Source organism: Myotis nattereri (genome assembly GCF_964212035.1).
Source record: "Myotis nattereri genome assembly, chromosome: 21".
NCBI lineage: Eukaryota > Metazoa > Chordata > Mammalia > Chiroptera > Vespertilionidae > Myotis > Myotis nattereri.
Genome location: NC_138097.1, coordinates 7,081,202 through 7,095,875, shown reverse-complemented (window position 1 = coordinate 7,095,875; position 14,674 = coordinate 7,081,202).

The following is a 14,674-nucleotide window of genomic DNA, read 5'->3' as shown; positions in this document are numbered from 1 at the left end:
AGAACTAGAACCTACAGGAAAACATGACTTGGATATACGCACACGTACACATTCTAAGGACATCAATTATATATTATTATGTATATAAAATATAGTTACAGTAGGTCATCATATGTATTTTATATATACAATATGACTGGTTATGTATATATGTGTGTATACATGCATTAACGATATTTATACAAATGTTACATATATGCATATGGATAAGGATATTTATTACAACATTGCTTACATAAAAGTTGTAGGTAGTGTAAATTTCTATCTAAAAGTAATACATTATTATACACATAAAATAATGTAGTATGCAGCCACTGGAAAAATGGGGGTATTTCTGGTCTACAGAATACTGATTGTTGCCCTTGTAGTTAAAGCATTGGGTTTAATGTCATGTCTTGAGTAAATTTTGTGAGAATACTCTTAATATCTGTTCAGTTATGAAAGGAAGTTATATGCTACACTGTCACTCTACTTTGTTTCCACCTAAATTGCTAGTTACTAGATTTTTGTGTTTTGTTCCTAATACCTGAGTGCTCAAATATTGGGCACTCAAATTAATCTGAAAGCTGGGGGATTTCACAAGGCAACTTGTTCCATTTCTTATCTACACATTTCAGCATATTGTGTAAAACCTATTAAAACACATCAAGGGATTAATCTGCTAGGTGAGGGGCTGACAGACCTTTTCTCTGAAGTGCCAGATGGTCAGTATTGTAGGCTTCACGAACCAGGGGGGTCTCTGAAATCTGTCATAGACACTAGGTAAAGGAGTGGGTGTGGCTGTGTTCCAATCAATCTTTATTTACAAAAACAGGCTCTGGGCTGGATTTGGTGTGCAGGCATTCGTTTGCTGACCTTTGCATTATAAAACCAAGGTGCTCCTAATTTAGTGAACTCACCTGGTCTCCCCCTTGCCTAGATTGACCTTACCATTCTATTTTGTTTCTCTTCACCTCCCATTTTTTACACATTCAAATGTCCAGGGATTCAGTCTTTGATCTTTTTTCTCATGACGTTTACTGCCTTGTATATACTAATGATCTTCAAATGTATATCCCCAGCCCAGATCTCTCTCATCAATGCCAGACCTATAAATCAAACTGCCTACTTGGTATCTCTTTTTTTAATAGCTATTGGGTGTTCCGGACTGAATATGTTCAAAATTAACCTACTGATAGTCTCTGTCACGCCTGCCCTTCACGTGGTCTCTCCTGTTTGAGTGAACAACAGCTCTTCAATTGCTCTGCCAAAAACTTGGTGTCATCCTCAACTCCTGTCTTTTTCTCTGTCTTAAACCTCACATCTCATCTGTGAGAAAATCTTGTCAGAATTCCTTCAAAATATAGTAAAACCTTGCGACAAAGGGCCAGTTTGGGAAAGGGGGTGTCCTTAAAGTGGAAAGACCATGATCTTATCTAATATAATAATTGAGGAATATGCAAATTAGCTGGGACACCATAACATCACGACCGATTTATAAGCGCCAGAGAGCTACAAGAGGGCAGGGCAGCAGTCAAAGAGCTATAGGAGGGCAGGGCAGCGAGCTAGGAGCAGCAGAGAGCTCCCAGCAGCGGTGGGTTTGCAGCCAGCTAAGGCAAGTGGCAGCGAGCTACTCATGCACAGATTTATGCACAGGCATACTAGTATATAATAAAGTAGGTTTTCTGAATGCGTATGCTAAAAAATTGGCACATTAGTTTTCCTGTTTTTATATATGTAGACCCATGAAAGTAAAATTAAGTATTTATGAAAAGCTTAATCTCCCAGAGAAGTTTTCTATAGGTGTTACTGCTTATATACTCACCATAGATTTGAGACTGTAGTAAGTATGCAATCTTAATAGAAATAACCATTTTTCAGAAAATACACTTTAATTATATTTAACTAAACAAATAAACAATGTTCTAAAAACAAAACAAAATTTAAATGTTATAAGAACAGAAAAAACGTTTTCCTTTTAATCATTTTTGGATGATGATATATCCAGACACTCCTGTTGTGATGTGACATATAATGTTCGATGTTGAGGAGCTTGGTTTAGGTAATCCTGCTTTGACAAAACTATCCTGTTTAGCTTGAACTTTTGAAGTCTGCTGCTTTTTATAATTAACTCCCCAATATTGTGAAATGGGTTTAATGAAGCTAAATTTCATTATCTGGTGAATTGTCAATAAATGTTATTAGACTGTGGAGATGGGATCCAAGCGCTGATATCTTTGTGTTTGGGGCGTGTTGTTTCTTCTTTCTCCTCATTTTCACTCCCATCCTCATCCTCCCAGGTCATCGCCTCATCTGCTACTTCACTTTCAGTCATAGCGTGATACCCAGGGTCACCTTCATCTTCTAACCACTGTAAAACACCTTCCTCAGCTACTTCTTCTCCACCAATATTCGGTGTTGTCCCGCAGTAATCAGTAACCTCCAGCCCTTCTCAATGCAAGTCTCCCTTCCTCGTCAAGAACATTCTTCCAACCATTTTCCAGTGTTTGCCCTTTCACTTCTTTACATGCTGCAGCAAAGTTTAAAAATTGTTGATTTTAAACAATAATTCTTTAAAACGGTAAGTTTTGTAAGGTACGCTGTCCTCTTGTATGTACATCATTACCCTCTTTGCGCAATAAAACCATGATTTCTTCTAAAATGTTTCTTGGGTATATTCATTTGGTCGCCAGAATTATCCCCAGGTCCATGGGCTGGATACATGATGCTATATTTTTTGGCAAAAACATACATCTAAATTTTCCATCTTCTGAACAGAACATATGTTTGGATGGATGAGCAAGGGCATTGTCTGACTGCAATACACAGTTTGCATCTTCTGGTGGTATTCCAAGCTCTTCACCGTGAAACTTCCTAACTTCTGGTACAAACTCTTTCAAAAACCAGTCCACGTTGAGCCATGCCTTTTTAGAGGTGTCATACAAAACAGGCAGATGAGTCATCATATTTTTTAAAACTCTAGGCTTATGAGTTTTGCCAACAATTACAGGTGTCAGTGTATACGATCCATCGGCGCTGGCACATAGCAGTGCCAGGATCCTGTCCTTGCTGACTTTTCTTCCAAGAGTTGTTTTTTCATATTTGGAGGCTTGTGTGTTTTCAGGCACAGAAGCCAGAATAAAACACTTTGGTCAGCATTGTAAATCTGAGATGACAATAGCATTTTGTTATTGATACGTCCTATTATTTTTTGCCTTAATGGTTCAATCTCTTCTGTTGTAGCACTTAACGCTTCACCATAAGTTCATTTGTCCATAACTCAGTGCTTTTTGTGAAAGGGCCAAAGCCATCCATCACTTGCTTTGAACGGTGTGTTCATATGATTTGAGAACTTAAATGCTGCAGATTTCAATTCAGTTCCCTGCACTGGGCCCACAAGAACGCTGTTGTGTGCACACTTCAACAATGCTTCCTCAACTGAGGTGCCAAGTGCCCAGTTCATTTGCTTTCTGGTGCCAATTTCATCAATTTCATGTTTTCTGCTACTGATGTTTGCATCTATATCAAATATTAACGCAAATTTTAAAATTGTCTTTGTTTTGTTGTTACTGTTATTGTTATCCCTCACTGAAGCATATTTTTTTAATGGACTTTTTAGAAAAAGTGGAAGCAAGAGAGGGGGAGACAGAAACATCCATGTCAGAGAAACACATCAAGTGGACCAGAGCTGGGGATCAAACCTGCAAGCCAGGTATGTGCCCTTGATCAGGAATCAAATCCCTGATCCTTTCGGTGTGTGGGCCGAAGCTCTCACCACTTCGCCACAATGGCCAGGGCCATCTTTGTTTCTTTTTAATGCTCAATACAGTTTGCTTTTTTAATTCCATGTTACTAACATGTATGAACACACACTGCCGACTCTTCTAACTTGTGATTCAGTGTTAAAGTACCTATTTTCCCTTTGTTTATATTTTAAGGTTAGGTGGAATGATGTGTTTAACACATATGTTTAAATTTATAGTGAATAGGTCTAGTAATGTGTGCATTCACGAGTCACCAAGAATAAGTAAATGCACACGGCTGTGGCACAACTCAGTGCACATGGGAATGTCAGCTGGAATATGTGAAAACTTCTTCAGAACGTCACTCCACTTGCCAACAGAACCAATTACCTATGCACAATGTGGTGTGATCATGTCTTGGTCATTTGCCGAACATTGTTTAGGAGCGGCGATTCTTGGATTTAAATATGTAGACTATAGTTGGCGATAAGTAATGTGTATTTATGTTGGTGAAATTACTGCAGTGGTTTTACAACAAATGGCTTTTTGATAAAATTTGTTAAAAATAACTGTGAATTAATCACACAAAAATAACCTGCTGAGTATAAGCAAATTTTGGTTAAAGGCATTTTAAAATTAATGGGGTGTTACTTTCCACATATGACATACAGATCAGAAGTTTTATCCATTAAGCCCAAAGTCTGTTAATTCAAGGTCCACAAACTCAAGAGTTGATTGTATGTCCAGAATCCAATCATGTTTTCCAGGCCCAGGTCACCATCATCTGCTATCTAGATTAGCTTAATAGTTAATTGAGTTTGTTCTGTCTTTTTTCCTTCTCTCCTCCCTGTCTCCCTTCCTCACTTCTTTCCTTCCCCTTCCTGACACCTTCCTTCTTCATCCCCTCCCCCCACTCCTTTGTCCTTTCCTTTCCCCCTAATTTTCTTTTTCCCACCAATTCCAGTCTTTTGTTTAATTCTCGACACAGTGGGCCTATTAGAATATAAGTCAGATTGTGCTGTTCCTCTGATCAACGCCTTTGAGTTGCCTGATTCACTCAGAGTGCATGAGTCCCACAGATGCCCAGGCGTTCTGATTTAGAATCAAACTCGCATTGAGGTTTATGGAACAATGCTCCAACCAACTGAGCCACCTGGCCAGGGCTAACCAAATGTGTTCTGTTTAAAAGCTGCCTTTCATCAGGTATGTTCAAAATGAAAACTATTTCGTAGTCAATAATTAGGGACTTATTTTTGAAGTTTGGTTCAAGAGGAATTGTTTAATAAATGTTCTCAGGAAGATCCGCCCCCTTTCTAATATGTTTTTATTAATTTTGGAAAGAGAAAAAGGGAGAGGTAGTGAGGAATAGAAACATCAATGATGAGAGAGAATCATCAATCAACTGCCTCATTCATGCATGCCCCCTACTGAAGATTGAGCCAGCAACCTGGGCATGTGCCCTGACTTGGAATTGATCTGGTGCCTCTTAGTTCATGGGTAGATGCCGAATCACTGACACACACTGGCCAGGCAACCCCCCTGTTTTGTTTTGTTTTTTTAGATGTTTAGTGTTAACCAGGAGAGTTATTTGTATAACTTTTTCCCAATTAGTTGATGTGCTTCCCAAGTACATTGAGAGTTGGGCAGGGGCAGGACAAGCTGTCAGATCAGTAATGGAGTTGGATAGTTGGTAGCACGCATATGTTATGAGTGGATCACTGAGACTCCATTTAAGTTGTTTTCCAGAGCCGGGAAATAGAGAGCTCCTATTCTTGGTCATTTGAGCCCGTCCTTGTTTCAGAAGTCTGTGCCCTCATAGGCTGAAGATTTAAATGTTGGAGACTGGCATGGAGCCTGCAGATCTGGGAGTGGGATGGCTAACAAGATATAACTTTGCTCTTTGACATTTGGACATTTAACTCTCCACCATTTCGGGGAACTTCCTGTATGATTTTTGGATTAAAGGAAGGAATGGGTTCTCTTTAATAAGTGGTTTCCATGCTAAAGAAGCAAGACTGCCATTTTTGATGACATTCAGTAGTCTTTGAACCAGGGACAGACAAGGACGAAGGGGCAGTGTATCTCCATACCTTGATTTAGGTCATCAGATGTGTTCCAGTTCAGGAAACAAAAGTTATGTCAGCCATTAAGGGAAAAACAAATTAGTCTCAGTCAGAGTGTGTCTTAAGTTAAATAGTTCATAGGTTGGGAGAGGTGGTGGCAGAAATAAATCCTTTTTTTAAACAGAGCTCCAGCATTAATTATATCAAGAATCTTTATTTGATATACAGGTAACAAATCTTTGACCTAAATTGTTTGTTGCTTGTTTTAAAGAAATGAGCTCACTCACTTTTGTTGTATATTTTACTGTAAAGACTTTGCAGCAAACCTGGCATTGTTGATTCAAGGTCTACATCACGCAATGAAGACTTGAAGGTAAAGTGCTCCCTTGTGAAATTAATTTTCCTGCTGTCAATTTAATTTTGTGTGGCACTTCCTCTTATAATTGTGTAGCAGCCTACCTATCATTGATTTATGTTTGTAATGCAAAATTAGTCTTTTTATTGTTAAATTCTCAACCAAAAGATGCCTTTTTAAAAATTGATTTTAGAGAGAGAGGAAGGGTTAGAGGAAGAGAGAGAGAAAAAAAGAGAATCATTGACATGAGAGAGAAACATGGATTGGTTTCTTTCCCCATGAACACCACTTGGATTAAACTGACAACCTGTGTATGTGCCCTGACTGAGAATTGAACCCATGACCTTTTGGCGCATGGGATGATGCTCCAACTAACTCAGCCACATCGGCCAGGCCAGAATATAGGTTTATTTTATTGCCTGATTCCTTTTATATGTAATTTCCACAATAAGTGACTACTTAGAGATAGAAATCAGAGACTGCGGTAGGGGGAATGGGGAGTCTCTATTTCATGAGAATGAGGTTTCCTTCTGGAGTGCTGAAAAGTTTTGGAACTAGATAGAGGTCATCATTGCACAGTATTGCAAATGTACCACATGCTACTGAATTTTTCACTTTAAAATGGTTTATTTTATGTTTGGTGAACTATACTCACTACAAAAAGAAAACTCTCATCATAATAATTAATCAATCGAATTAAGATCATGTTACACCTTTAAAAGCAATCCAATAGGCTCATTTAAAACCGGTCTTCTGGAGAAAGGTTACATTGTTAATTTGAGACTTTCTTGTTTCTTGAGATAGGAATACATTGCTGTGAATTTCACTCATAGGACTGCTTCCGCTGTTCCATAGATTTTGGGTTGTCATGTTCTCATTTCATTTATCGCAAAGTATATTTTGATATTTTGATTTCTTGATCTCATTGTTAATCTATTCACTGTTTAGTAACAGGTTATTTAGCCTCCATGTGTTTGTATGTTTTCAGGTGTGTTTTGTGTGTGTGTGTGTGTGTGTGTGTGTGTGATTGATTTGTAGTTTGATAACACTACAAATATAGTTGGAGAAGGTGTGTGAAATGATTTGAATCTTTTTAAATTCACTAATGCTTTTTTTATGGTCTTACATGTGGTCTATCCTAGAAAATGTTCCATGTGAACTTGAAGAAAATGTATTCCCTGCAGTGTTACAGTGTAATGCTCTGAAAAAATCAATGAAATTCATCTGGTAAAATGTGTCCTTTAAGGGTGCTGTTATCTTTTTTATTTGTTTTGGAAGATCTATCCATCATAGTTGGGGGTATTAAACTCCCAACTATGATGATATCAATAGTTGCTGTATATAATTAGGTGCTCTTATGTTTGCAAAGGTTCTTTCTTGTTTTTGGATGGATCCCATTATTATTATACCAGAGACCCGGTGCACAAATTTGTGCATGGGTGACATCCGGCTGGCCTGCCCCAATTGGGGTGACTGGGTCAGCTGGCCAGTGAGAGGGACCACAGGTGGTTGGTGCGCCAGCCCTGCCCCCTTGTCAAACTCCCAGGTGATCTCTTAGTCGAACTCCTGGTCCAAGGGATAATTTGCACATTAGCCTTTTATTATATAGGATAATGGCCTTCTTCATCTCTTATTATAGCCTTACTTTTACATTTCATTTTATCTGATCTAATTATTGCTATCCTGGCTGTTTTTGTTTGTTTGTTTACATTTGAAAAACAATTTAATTTATTTTTTTACTTACTGATTACTCTTAGAGAGGGAGACCAAAGGAAAGATGCAAAGAAAGTGTGTGTGTGTGTGTGTGTGTGTGTGTGTGTGTGTGAGAGAGAGAGAGAGAGAGAGAGAGAGAGAGAGAGAGAAACATTGATTTGTTTTTCTTCTTAATTATGCATTCATTGGTTGCTTCTTGTATAAGCCTTGATGAGAGATTAACTTGCAAACTTTGTGTATCAGGACAATGCTCTAACTAATGAGTTACCATGTCAGGGCCTTTTTAGTTTGCATTTTCAAGAGATATAATTTTCCATCCCTTTGCTTTCAGTCTGTGTGTATCTTTCACTAAGGTTAGTTTGTTGTAGACAGCACATGTAGGGGTCTTATTTTCTTATCCATTCATCTATTCTATGCCTTTTGATAGGAGCATTTAAACCATTTACAATTAAAGTGATTATTAATAGGCACATACTTTTTGCCATTTTATTCTTTATAAATTATGTTCTCCACCTTCTTTTTTTCTTCTTCTTTCTGTAGAAGTCCCTTTAACATTCCCTTTAATACTGTTTTTTGGGGGGTTTTTTTGTTTTTGTTTTTTTTTTTCTTTTTGATGAACTCCTTTAGCTTACGAGGGAAGCTCTTTATTTTTTCTTCAATTTTTAATAATAGCCTTGCTGGGTAGAGTAGTATTGGTTGTAGGTCCTTCTTTTTCATAATTTTGAATATTTTATGCCAATCCCTACCAGCCTGAAATGTTTCTCCTGAGAAAGCATCTGACAGACTTATGGGGACTCCTTTGTAGTTAACTATCTACTTTTTCTCTTTTAGCCTTTAAGATCCTCTCTTTGTCTGTAAGCGTTGCCATTTTAATTATGAAGTGTCTTGGTGTGGGCCTCTTTGAATTCATCTTGCATGGGATTCTCTTTGTATCCTGCCCATGTGGTCCTTGTATTTCACCAGGTCAGGGAAGTTTCAAGTCATTATTTCTTCAAAATATGTTCTCAATTTTTTGCACTTTCTCTCCTCCTTCTCTACAATGTGGATGTTACTATTGTTTGTGTTGTCCCTGATGTCATTGAAACTAGCTCATTTTTTAAAGAAAAACAAAACTTTTTTGCTGCTCTAATTGGGTGCTTCCTGCTACCTTGTCTTCTAAATCAAAGATCCTATTCTTTGCTTCATTTAATCTGCTGTTGATTCCTTCTAGTGTATTCTTCATTTCAGATAGTGTACTCTTTGTTTCTGAGTGGTTATTTTATGTGGATTCTTTGTCCTTTTTTATGAGTGCTATCTCTGTGTTGAAGTTATTACTACATTCCTTGAGCATCTTTGTAACCATGTTATTGAACTCTGTATCTTATGCATATTTTCCCGCCTTTTCATTTAGTTAATTTTTCTTGGAACTACTTCTTTTCCTTCATTTGGGGCATGTTTGACTCCCCATTTTGTCTGCCTCTCGCTATTTGTTTCTGTATATTAGTTAGATCTGCTTTGCAACCTAGTCTTGATATTGTGGCCTTATGTGCTAGGTGTCTTTGAATCTCGTTGACACAATCTTTCTGATCACCTCAGTTAGGAGCTCCTGAAATGTCACTTGTGTATGTTCTGTGAAACCTCCTTTTTTAAAGCCTTGATTGCTGTTGGCCTGTTTGTGGATGGGGTTGATATTCAGGCTGGCTGAATACACGCAGTATACAATTGCTGTGCAAAGGCTGACCCTGTGTTGAGCAAGTCAAGCCAGGTCAGTTTGCTCAGACATTCATTTGGGTGTTCTGCTTGTGGATCTAATTGGGTCATGCTCTGAAGTTCCCCCACCTAACCCTCGGGTGTGTTGGTTCTGGGGCCTCTTGGAAGGGACTGTGCTGCAAGTCAATGTCAGTCTCTGCCTGTGATTTCCCTTGGGCTATCTGTGTGGAGCTGTAAAGAGATCCAGTATTTGTGACTGCCTCTGCTGGGCCTGGGTGCAGCTGGGAGGGGCCAGCTGCACAGCAATGCCTCCTTCCACCAGTATCCAGCCGATGGGGCAGCTGAGCAAAAAGCCCAAGTCACTTGGAGATCCACCTCTGCCTACAAGCTTTCTGTTGGGGTCATTCACTGAAAGAGTGCCCATTGGTATATGAGTTGCATGAGGTAAGTGACTGATCAGGTAGGTGGAAGTGGTGTTTACCATGTTGATACAGATTCATACTCCTTTTCATTTTTGGGTGTCAGGGCACTGAGCACAAGTCCCAGGGTACACAGATGCCACTTATCAGCCACCAGGTACCCGTGGACTGTTGTGGTTGGGTGGGGCCTCAGGAAGACATTAAGGGAAGGCTATCAAAATTCATCGAGGCCCAAACACCAAGATTTGGCTGTATGAAGGGAGGACTCAGCACTGGAATGGTGGCTTTAGTTAGATATGTTAGATAAGCAAGGGAATAAAGACCCCCCCCCCAACCCAAACTCACACTACTCAGTCTCTGACACCACCTGAATCCACCCAGACCTGCTAAAGAGATCTCCATGAAACACCATGGGCCCAGTCCTTTGCAGTGTGTAGCTCCACAGGGCGGGGGACAAGGATTCAGGGCGATGGTCTAGAATATTCCCCAGGCTGAGGCCATAGGAAGGGAGGGCTTGGGATCTGTGAGCATTGTGGGAGAGGGACTCAGCACAGGGAGGGCGCCCAGAGGCCATCCCCTCAGCACTCTCTCCCAGCGCCACACAAAGCAGTCTCCTCACATGACTCCCAGGCCACTCTGAGCCACCCTTTCTTCATAGTCCCAGGGAAGGTGGTGGGAAGGATACTTGTGTGCTAGCCAGTTGCGAGGGCTCCTGGGTTTCTAGCAGACTCCCAACTCTTCCTGTAGGGCAGAATCTCTGCTGATTTTCACAGACAGATGTCCTGTGGGCTCCTCTTCCAGGCTCTGGTTCTCAGGGATGGGAGCGTGGGGTTGAGACAACATGCTCCTCAGGGAGACCATTTCACTGAGGCATGCCTCCGCAATCTCAACTACCACAAGTGAATGAAGGGCCAGCCCTTTTTGAATCTCTGTCCTTCCTATCAGTCTAGCTGAGGCTTCTTCTGTAGCTCCTTGGTTATAAGACTTATATTCAGCTAGTCTTCATTTGGTTATTCAGGTTGGTAGTTATATAATTGAGTTGTAATTCCAATCTGGTCCATGGAGGAAGTGAGTGTAACTTTCACCTCCTTTGACTCCATCTTGGATCACCCTAAAACATTCTGAAATGCACTGCAGGGGCTCACTATTCAGTATATGGGGAGGTGAATTGTTTTTTAAGTGAGGACGGCATTGTAATGTTAAAATTCAGTTACTAATTTATTTCTAATAGATTTAGCATCTAATGAATTTTTTGATTCCAGTAGCATTACAATTAAGTTTAATGTTTTCATTTTAATTAAGATCAAGGCAAGCTTTTCTCTCTCTCTCTCTCTCTCTCTCTCTCTCTCTCTCTCTCTCTCTCTCTCTCCCTCTCTCTCTCTCTTCTCCTCAGTTACAGTTCATTCATTTTGGAATAGGTAGTCATAGATTAAGAATTCTAAAAGTAAAATTTAAAGTATATTCTAATTATTCTTTGTCCATACTTGATTACTTAAGGGTAAAGTTATTTCAGAAACACATACCTCGACAGCAAGGACATCTAAAAATCAAAGAAAGCATATTCACCGTCCACCGTTGCATCTGGAAAACATGTCTCAAGAATCACAAATAAACAGGGCATGTGATGAAGAGGATTCATCTTCATATTCAGGACACTCGTTTGTGCAAAAGGATGAGGAAAATGTGCATCAAGCAAGGCACATTAGAGACAGGAAGAATTTACAACTTTCCAGAGATGAGTCTAAGCAGAAGTCACGTGGACTTTCTGTAAAATTCAAAACCACTGACTGTCCTAAGGAAGAGCCACTACGTGATAACGCTAAAGAAGGAGCAAGCTTAAGACAAATGCCTTCTAATTTGACAAGTAAAATGCTTGATTCTGAGGGGAAAGGTGCATTTGGAAAGACTATCTCTGCAGCATTACAAACATTTCCTAAACGAGGAGAAACCACTCTCAAAATTGTTTCTCCATCTCATGGACACCCCGGGTCCCCAGAAGACTCTCCGTGGGACTCTTCTTCTGAGCTTTCTTTAAGAGAAAAGGAATTACACTCTGAAAATGATCACAAACCTCATGCTGAACAAGTTTTAAACAAAAATGAGCAGAGTTTTTATAATGATACAGAAAATAAAAAAGTAAGGACCCTAGTAGTTAAATCTGGAGTGAAAGAACACCAAGAGTTTGCTATGCAGATGACAAAAAATATGAACCCAAATACCACAGATTGGAAATTAGGCATCGGACCTACACCTCAGTCTCGTGATCCGAAAAGCCAACCTGAATTGCAGCTTCCCTGCTGCAATGAAACAAAACTCATCATTGAAATAAACCATGATATGCCTGCTGTTACAAATACTTATAAGGAAACAAAGCCAAATCAAGACTTGTTCCAGAATCCATTATGTGCAGATAATTTCAATGCTAATTGTTGTAAAGGCATGGACTCTAGATTACAAGATATGAGCTCCACTGCACTGCACAATGACAGAACACCTGAAGTATATGTAATTGAAGAACTAAAGCAAGATATACAAAGTCTTAAGACTGATGTACACATGTTAAAAGGAAAGAGCCTGCTTTGGGGAAAAGAGGAAGTTCAACTTCAAAAAGAGGTAGAATTTCACTTGCTGTTACTTTTTGTTTTCTCTCTTTATCAATTCTCTCATCCATTCTGATTTTCCACTCCTGAAAAATATATTGTATGTAAAATGAGGTTGTCTAAATATATATATATATATTATGTCAGCTATATAGCAGGAGTATAGGAAAATATTCTCCTCTTCTTTAATTGACTTCAGTCATTCTGTCTTTCTTCTGAGTTGGCAACTAATTTAGCTGTGTACCATGTAACCTATGTAGTATGAACCATTAAAAAGTATAAAGGAGAATGTTTAAAAAATGTAATAAGTACTATGCTGTTGTTTTTTAAGTCCATTGGCTTCAATTTACATTACATCTTATAGCTCAGGGAGTGTGGATCATTGGTGGAGCACTGACCCCTGAATCAAGGTGTCCCTGATTGGCTTCAGGGTCAGGGCACAGTGTTGTGGCTGGATCTATAGTAGGGGATGTGCAGGAGGAATCCAATCGATATTTTTCTTTCATCGATGTTTCTCTCTATCCCTCACCCATGCTGTTTTTCTAAAATCAATTTAAAAAAACATAAATTGCCCTACCCAGTTTGGCTCAGTGGATAGAGAGTGGGCCTGTGGACTGAAGGGTCCCAGGTTCGATTCCGGTCAAGGGCATGTACCTTTGTTGCTGGCACATCCCCCGTGGGGGGTGTGCAGGAGGCAGCTGATCGATGATTCTAGCTCTCAATCCCTCTCCTTTCCTCTCTGTAAAATATCAATACAATGTATTTTTAAAAAACAAACCATAAATTGCATCCCAGAAATAATAAAATGGAAGGAAGCTATACTGGGAGAAGGGATATAAACAAATATCCCCAGCTAAACTCATCTATTTTGTGCTATAGTGTGTACAATCTTCTATGGTTTACTCAAAACCTTGGAACTTAGAATTCTAACATGATCATTCAGGATATTTTTATTTCATGTTAGTTACAGTTTGCATTCAATATTAGTTTGTATTAGTTTCACATGTACAGCATAATGGTTAGATAATCATATACTTTACCAATTGGTCCCCCCAATATTTCAAGTACCCACCTGCACTGTACATCATCATTGTAATTTTATTGAGATATTTTACTAACAAACATATAAACTTCCACATATACTTTTATCACCACTCTCAGATGTGTTTGTTGAGTCAAAGCTTTACATTGTGTTGTTTAATAAAGTATGGTAGTGCCATAAAAATGAAACCTTACCATTTGTGACAGCATGGATGGACCTAGAAGGCCTTATTATAAGTGAAGTGTGTGTCAGTCAGAGAAAGATAAGTCCCATCTGATTTCATTTATATGTGAAATGTAAAGAGCAAAATAGATGAACTAAGAAATTTGAGAGAGACTCATAGATAACACATCTGACAGATGGATGTGAGAAGAAAGGGAGTCAGTAGACTGGGCAAAAAGTAAAGGGATTGAGAAGTACAAAATGGTAGTAACAGAATAGTCACAGAGATGTCCAGTTCAGCATAGAGAATGTAGTCAATCCTACTGTAATAAGTATGAGTGGTGTCAGGTGAGCACTTGAAATATCAGGAGGATCACTTTGTAGAGTATCTGATTGTCTAACCACCATGTGGCACAACTGAAACTAATACAAATAATGTTGGATGTGAACTGTAATGGAAAGGTTAAAAATATAGAAACAGAGAATACCTTCCAAAAATAAAATCATGGCAATTATCATTTTGAAATGTATGTATCATATCGGTCACATAAAGTGTTTGCAATAAACTCAATATTTGTCTCTAAAAAAGAAAACTGAGTTTTGAGGTGGAAAAAAAGTTGAGACATTATGCTCCTTTATTAGAAAAAGTGTATGAGGCCTCTCATTACACTAAGATAGCAGTTCCCAACCTGTGGGTCACGACCCCTTTGGTGGTCGAATGACCCTTTCACAGCCGTCACTTAAGACCATCCTGCATATCAGATATTTACATTATGATTCATAAGAGCAGCAACATTACAGTTATGAAGTAGCAACGAAAATAATTTTACGGTTGGATCACAACATGAGGAACTGTATTTAAAGGGCCAGAAGGTTGAGAATCACTGCACTAAGGCATTAAATTTCTTT